Source organism: Pristiophorus japonicus, chromosome 14 (assembly GCF_044704955.1).
Source record: "Pristiophorus japonicus isolate sPriJap1 chromosome 14, sPriJap1.hap1, whole genome shotgun sequence".
NCBI lineage: Eukaryota > Metazoa > Chordata > Chondrichthyes > Pristiophoridae > Pristiophorus > Pristiophorus japonicus.
Genome location: NC_091990.1, coordinates 183,519,072 through 183,527,269, shown reverse-complemented (window position 1 = coordinate 183,527,269; position 8,198 = coordinate 183,519,072). Strand labels below are relative to the sequence as shown.

The following is an 8,198-nucleotide window of genomic DNA, read 5'->3' as shown; positions in this document are numbered from 1 at the left end:
GTACTTATGGAAGCTGCAGGTCAGCAAGTGATGGCAGGGAGTTAAAGAGAAGGGGAGTCAAGGATAGATCCTTGAGCGATTCTGGGGTGGGCGGGGGAGGGGGGAGTGGGGGTGGGTAGGATTGGTAAAGAGAGGACAATGGTGAAGATATAATAGATGGGCTCAGATAGATAAGACAACCTTGAGTGCTGCCATCAAGGCCCAGTAAGTTATCTACATTGAGTTCTGCTAGCTTTTTCAAAATCACATCCTTTTCTGATTAACTATCAAATTCTTCTCTATCCTCCTCTAGTAATCTATGTTCTCACTTCCATCATTACTTATAAAAACTGACGCAATATATTTAATGCTTTGACTATACTTTAATTTTTCACAATTAGACTTTTTCCTTCATCCATGTGGTCCCATCCTCTCTTCAACTATTCTTTTACATTTTATTTGTTTGTCACAGCCAATACTATTTCTATTTATATTATCTGCTAGTCATTTTTCAACTCCCTTCTAATCTCCGCACTACACTTTCTATATTCCCCATGATTATCTTCAGTGTTTTTTTTTATTTATTCATAGCCAATCATTCCAATTCTTTGTCAGATCACAAACGCCAGAGGTCACCTTGCACACTTCAAGGATCACCCTGCGCTAATGCTCTTAGCCAAAAGGCCTAGAGCCCAAGCACCGTTCCTGGAAGTACTGCAATACCAGGTTCATGCCATGGAGGTGGATGGGTCAAGCCACTCCACCCACCTCCTATTTCCAAAAAGCATAGGAGAACCACCTTCCTGATCCAGGGAGAACCACGTTGGGGTCATGGTTACTCCCCTGTCAGGTCAGTTACGCATGATCTTAGCCAAAAGGCCGTGTTGTTTGCTCCAACTTTAGCATATGCCTTTTTTGAAGTTTTAATTTTTCTATTTAAATCTACAGCCCTATATTCACACCTCTCTTTTGCCTTAAAGTACTCAGGGACATTTTTCATTGCATCAGGGCAGTTACTAAAATGCAAGTTACTGTCGAAAAAGTAAATCAATTTAATGCAGTAGCTCATCATTGAAGTACCTAACAGTCTGCTTCACATTCCTGACCATCAGGGAGTACGTGCATGCAAACAAGTTCAGCTAACAAAAACAAAGCTTGCAAACATCATTGTGGTCAAGAATTAAATAGGTTGGGACATTTTCAAACAGATAGCATTCTGTTCCAATTTCCAACGGCCAATATAGCACACATTACCTGAGATTGTCTAATGCTTTACAGTATTTCAAAAAATAAATTAATCCTTCAACAGTACTTGAACAGTTCCAATCAGCAGGTAGAGTTTATAATAAATCGTTTTTTCATGAATTATGTGCTAAAGAAGCTTTCTGCAGCAGATGGAGACTGTGGTATACACTGTGCACACTCCATCCCACACTCAGCATAAATATGTACTTCACACAACCAAGCTTTTAAACACCCATTCTGTAATTTGGTTATTTCTTCTTGATGTCATTTAAGAGAAAACCTGCTACATGTCTGGTGGAGTCATACTTTATAAAATCCAGTCCAATTAAAACTTACAGTCTTCACATGTATTAACCTCGATTGTATACAATTCTAATCACAGATACAAACTTAATGAACATAGATCTAGTTGGTAGCCCTCTCTCCCATCACTTTTTGTAGCAGGTCCATTAATTTTCCTGAGTCCTTCAACCTATTCCTCAGATATTACCAGACTGAAGACAGAAAGCTATTATAGTCATAGTTACATCACTAATGTACCTACTTATAGTCATGCTGAATATTGCAACATGTTTGATGCTTATATGGGGGACCACAGGATGATTAAAACATATGCTGTAAAGCTATGCCTCATACTTCATTCAGATCGATCTTACTGTTCCAATATCAAACATACTGGAATATTAATTTTTGCAAGATTCTCTTGAGAATAAAATTTTCCAGTGAAAACACATTTAACAATGAATTTCAACAATAACTCAGATTAATTAAAAAAATTACCTGTACGCTGACTAGGAAATTGGAGAATCCAAATGTACTGGCTGAAACACATTGGCCCAAATCTGGCTTCCATCTGCACCTTAATAAGTCCTTTACATAACTTGTCAGTTTGATTGGTAACACACTCACTTGTGAGTGGGAAGGTTATGGGTTCAAGCACTGCTTCAGGACCAGAGTATTTAATCCAGGCCAATATTTTAGTACAATACTGAGGGAGTGCTGTATTGCCAGAGGTGCTGTCTTTAGAATCATAGAAATTTATGGCACAGAAGGAGGCCATTCAATTAGGTTTCAACAATTTATCTGTAGAAATTGTAACTTCAGTGGACATTTAGCCAGAATGTGCAGGAAGCCCGCAGTGAGGCTAATTTATGAGGCAGATGAACCAGAAGAGGGGTCTGCAGGGCAGGTTGATGCTTGGGACAAAGCAATGGATGCTGAAGTTCAACGGGTTCATGTGGCAAACATCCACAGCTCATATACCAAAATGCCACCTATGATGATGAAAGTCCTATTGAACGGCATCCCGGTACGCATGGAGCTGGACACAGGGGCCAGCCAGTCACTTATGAGTGTCCAACAATTCGAGAAACTATGGCCACTCAGAGCTAGCAGACCCAAACTAGAACGCATTGACACGCAATTACGGACGTACACCAAAGAGATCATCCCAGTGCGAGGCAGTGCAATGTTGGTGGTCACACATAATGGATCAGAGAACCGGCTGCCACTCTGGATTGTCCCAGGAAATAGTCCCGCGCTTTTGGGGAGGAGCTGGCTAGCCAAGATGAACTGGAAATGGGGGGGATGTGCACGCCATTTCATCTGTGGAGCGAAGTTCATGCTCACAGGTCCGACAGAAATTTGAGTCACTATTTCAATCTGGTGTCGGGACTTTCAAAGGTACCAAAGTCGTGATACGCATCATCCCGGACACCAGACCAGTGCACCACAAAGCCAGAGCTGTGCCGTATGTGATGCGGGAGAAAATTGAGAGTGAGTTGGACAGGTTGCTAAGAGAGGGCATAATTTCGCCCGTTGAATTCAGCGACTGGGCAAGCCCCATCGTCCCTGTCCTAAAACCGGATGGCTCGGTCAGGATCTGTGGCGACTACAAGGCCACGATCAACCGAGTGTCACTACAAGACCAATACCCGCTTCCAAGAGCGGAGGATCTTTTTGTCACACTGGCAGGCGGCAAGCTGTTCACCAAGTTGGACCTCACTTCGGCCTACATGACCCAGGAACTGGCTGAAGAATCCAAGCTACGGACCACCACCACCACGCACAAGGGGCTGTTTGTCTACAACAGGTGTCCGTTTGGCATTCGATCAGCGGCCGCTATCTTTCAAAGGAACATGGAAAGCCTGCTCAAATCCATCCCTGGAACAATCGTATTCCAGGACGACATCCTCATCACGGGCCGAGACACCAAGGAACACCTCCACAACCTGGAGGAGGTGCTACGCCGACTGGACCGGGTAGGCCTGCGACTAAAGAAGTCCAAGTGTGTGTTTTTGGTCCCAGAGGTCGAGTTTTTGGGCAGGAGGGTTGCCGCAGACGGGATCCGGCCTACCGAATCCAAAACGGAGGCGATTCGTCGTGTGTCCAGGCCCTGCAACACGTGAGAGTTGCGTTCATTTCTGGGACTCTTGAACTATTGCGGGAACTTTCTGCTGAACTTAAGCACATTGTTGGAGCCACTACATGTGCTCCTGTGTAAGGGTTGCGAATGGTTTTGGGGGGACTGTCAGGAACAGGCTTTCAATCGGGCGTGGAACCTGCTTTGTTCTAACAATCTGTTGACCCTGTACAACCCCTGTAAGAAATTGGTTTTGAATTGTGATGCATCATCCTATGGGGTTGGGTGCGTGTTGCAGCAGAATAATGATGAGGGCCAACTCCAACCTGTGGATCATGCCTCCAGGTCGCTCTCCCAGGCAGAACGGGGATAAGGGATGGTTGAAAAGGAAGCACTCGCATGTGTCTACGGGGTGAAAAAGATGCACCAGTATCTTTTTTGGCAGAAGGTTCGAGTTAGAAACGGACCACAAGCCGTTAACATCCCGATTGTCAGACAGCAAAGCTGTCAATGCCAATGTGTCAGCTCGCATATAGCGATGGGCTCTCACACTGGCTGCTTATGACTACACCATACGGCACCGCCCAGGCACCGAAAATTGCGCTGACGTGCTCAGCAGGCTTCCACTGGCCACCACTGAGGGGGCAGTGGAACAAAGCGCTGAGATGGTCATGGCCGTTGAAGCTTTTGACAGCGCAGGCTCCCCCATCACAGCCCGCCAGATCAAAATCTGGACAAACATAGATCCCCTCCTACCCTTGATTAAGAAATGTGTCCTGACTGGGGATTGGGCGCCCGCACACGGAGCATGCCCCAAGGAGGTCAGACCATTTCACAGATGGATGGATGAGCTCTCCATCCAAGCCGACTGCCTACTATGGGGCAGCCGGGTAGTCATGCCCCAGAAGGGAAGGGAAGCATTCATCAGGGAACTCCACAGCGAGCACCCAGGCATCGTGCTAATGAAGGGCATTGCCCGGTCACATGTATGGTGGCCGGGAATTGATGCAGACCTGGAACACTGTGTTCGCAGGTGCAAGAAGTGTGCCCAGCTGGGAAATGCCCCCAGGGAGGCCCCACTTAGCCCGTGGCCCTGGCCCACCAGGCCATGGTCACGTATTCACATAGACTACGCGGACCCGTTCATGGGAAAAATGTTCCTCATTGTTGTTGATGCGTACTCGAAATGGATCGAGTGCATCATATTGAATTCGTGCACGACATCCACCACTGTGGAGAATCTACGTGCGGTCTTTGCGACCCACGGCTTGCCGGACATCCTGGTTAGCGACAACGGCCCGTGTTTCACTAACTATGAATTCCGGGAGTTCATGTCGGGTAATGGCATCAAACATGTCAGGGCAGCACCATTCAAGCCGGCTTCCAATGGCCAGGCAGAATGTGTGGTCCAAATCATAAAACAGGACATGCTCCGGATTCAAGGACCCTCCCTTCAATGCCGCCTATCGCGCCTCCTGCTGACCTATAGGTCCCGACTGCACTCGCTCACGGGAGTCCCGCCCGCAGAACTACTCATGAAACGTACACTTAAAACTCGGCTGTCCCTCATTCACCCTGTCCTGTCAGACATTGTTGAGGGCAAGCGCCAGTCCCAAAATGAGTGCCATGACCGTAACTCAAAGGGGAGATGTATAGAAATCAATGACCCTGTATTTGTTCTTAATCACGCTTTGGGGCCCAAGTGGCTTGAGGGTACTGTAATTGGCAAAGAGGGAAATAGGGTCATAGTGGTCAGACTCAACAATGGACAGATATGCCGCAAGCATCTGGACCAAGGAAAAAAAAGATTCAGCATGGACACTGAGGAACCTGAGGAAAATCATGAGATGTTGCCCACACCACCGCCAGTGAACGAGCAACAAGAACATTCAGCAGCATGCACAGTCCCTGCGGCCAGCCCGGACAGGCCGGAATCACCACAGGGGACAGAGACGCAGGCCAAGGCTCAACAACCAGAGCCCCAACTGCGGCGCTCCACGAGAGAGAGAGAGAGAGCGTCGACCACCCGAGAGACTTAATCTTTGATTTCATAAGTTGGGGAGGGAGGTGATGTCATGTATGTAACCTTCATGTAACTGTAACCCTCATAACAACACTGCACACTGTATACACCTAAGAAATACACACCTTGGCCACAGGGGGTGAACTTGTGGGAGACACTCCTCACCTGATCATCCAGGTACATAAAGGGAGGTCCCACGCAGGGTCATCACTTCTTGGTCCTGTGAATAAAGGTTCGGGTCACAGAGTGACCTTGTCTGCAGAATGTGCCTCGTGTGAATTTATAGTAGTGTGTAGGGACATTACATATATATTTTTAAATGTTATGTTGGCAAATGTGGCAGCCAGCTGGTGACTAAAAACTTGGTTAAAGAGGTAGGTTTTAAGGAATGTCTTAAAGGAAGAGAGCGATGGAGAGGCAGAAAGGGTTATGGAGGAAATTCCAGAACCTAGGATCTATACGGCTGAAGGAATGGCCGCCAATGGTGGGGTGAAGGGACCAGGGGTTGCACAAGAGGACAGAGTTGGAGGAATGCAGAGTTCTTTTAAAGTTGCAGGGTGCAAAGCGGTTTCAGAGCTTGGGAGGTGCAAGTCAACGGAGAGATTTTAACACAGTATGAGAATTGTACAATCAGGGTGTTGGTGAACCAGGGCAGTGAGCACAGGAGTGATGAGTGAGCAAGATTGGATGGATTAGGACATGGGCAGCAGTGCTTTGGATGAGCTCAAGTTTATGGAGGATGGAAGATGGGAGGTTGGAAAACATCGGAATAATCGAGTCTCCAGATAACAAAAGCATGGATGAGGGTTTCAGCAGCAGATAAGCTAAAGCAGGGTGGAGACGGGTGATGTTATGGAGGTGGAAGTAGGTGGCCTTTGTGATAGAGAACATATCGGGGTGGTTGGGGGTGGGGAGGAGAGATAGATGGTGCCTACCAACAGTCGATGGCTTTTAATTACCAATTTATTGATTCAGAAATTGAGTTAGGCCATTGAAATGTTGAATAAAGGTATTCTTGCAGACCATTATCAATGCTAAGTTGTTGGTTCTCGAGATCAGATGACTTACATAAGAACATAAGAAATAGGAACAGGAGTAGGCCATACAGCCCCTCGAGCCTGCTCCGCCATTTAATAAGATCATGGCTGATCTGATCATGGACTCAGCTCCACTTCCTCGCCTGCTCCCCATAACCCCTTATCTCCTTATCTTTTAAGAAACGGTCTATTTCTGTCTTAAATGTATTCAATGTCCCAGCTTTCATAGCTCTCTGATGTCAGGTTGTCTATTTGAAGATGGGCCAGAGTGGTCAATGGTAATTGAACAGTTAAGAGGGACTGTTGTTCACACAATATCTACCTGAAAGGAAAAATTGATTAACAAATTGCATCACTATTGAGAAGAGGTCTTTATCTTGGGTGTTGCAGCCTACTTACTCAGGGTAATACAAGAGCTGCTGGTTTCACTTAGTTTTTAATTCATAGATTTCTGTGTCAGCCATTTGTTTTCCATGTCATTGCTGTGTTTGGGGGGGCCGGGGGGAGGGGGGGGGGTAGAATTGTATTCCGAGTTATGAACATCAAAGACTCAGCTAATTGAGGGAAACCTATAAAGCTGCCATTAAAATGTAAGAGTTTAGTAACATATGGGAGGGCTTTGAATATTCAAATAGACAGTCTGACTTGGGTATCAAGTCATCTGATCTCGCGAGCCAACAACTTCGCATTGTATTTGTTATGTCTTTAATACTCCTATGAATGACTCCTCGGTCTAGTGTTGTACTTGAGCTGTTGTGACCTTAGTCCCATTTATTGTAACTCCAGAGTGAGGCACAGGCACGGTGGGCAGCCTTTTATACTGGGCCCTGCACACCTATGCAGGTGACCCTCAGGTCTCCCACCGCAGTGCCCTCTGGTGGCACACCTTATGTGACTATAGTTAGTATACATGGTCTACATACATGACAGTATTCAAGAATACAATCATCACCAATGGCAATTAGGGATGGCAATGAATGGAGACCTTGCCAGAGACGGCCACATCCCAGGAATGAATGAATATGATAGAGGGAATGAAGAAAAAGACTTTCCTCTGGTTGGAGAGTCAGCGATGAGGAGTCATCAATTTAAAATCAATAATAGGTGAGTGAGGAGAGCAGGTAGGAGACATTTCTTTACAGAGAGTTGTTGAAGCATGCGGTGTTTTACCATAGGTTGGGGTTGAATCAAAGACCATTGCAACTTTTAATAGAAAATTGGTTAAATATTTTTAACACAAGATGCAGCCTATAAGGAGAGGGGATAGTGGAATTCGTTTTGTATTGCAACATTAAGGAGTTGGCCCAGATGCAACGGGCCAAACACTCACAGTGTCCTCTATTGCCTTACACAAGGGGCTCGTGGGGGTGGGTCTGTAGATTACTGAAAAAATACACAAAGATTTTAAATGTAGTAGAAGTCTTAATGATGTTGGCTCCTAATTGCGATGGTATTGAAATAGCCGAACTTTGCATTTCCATCCTTCCCCCTTTATAATTATCAAAAGGATATTTGTCAGAACAAGATTGCATATTCTCTGGTGAAATGGGCT

General features: G+C 45.9%; 1 non-coding gene across 1 annotated transcript; it reads right to left on the bottom strand.

Moving 5' to 3' along the window:
• Positions 1–668: 668 nt before the first annotated feature.
• LOC139280412 (U2 spliceosomal RNA) lies at positions 669–867 on the bottom strand. The gene has a single exon (XR_011596669.1). It is a non-coding gene; the product is annotated as a U2 spliceosomal RNA (small nuclear RNA).
• Positions 868–8,198: the final 7,331 nt, after the last annotated feature.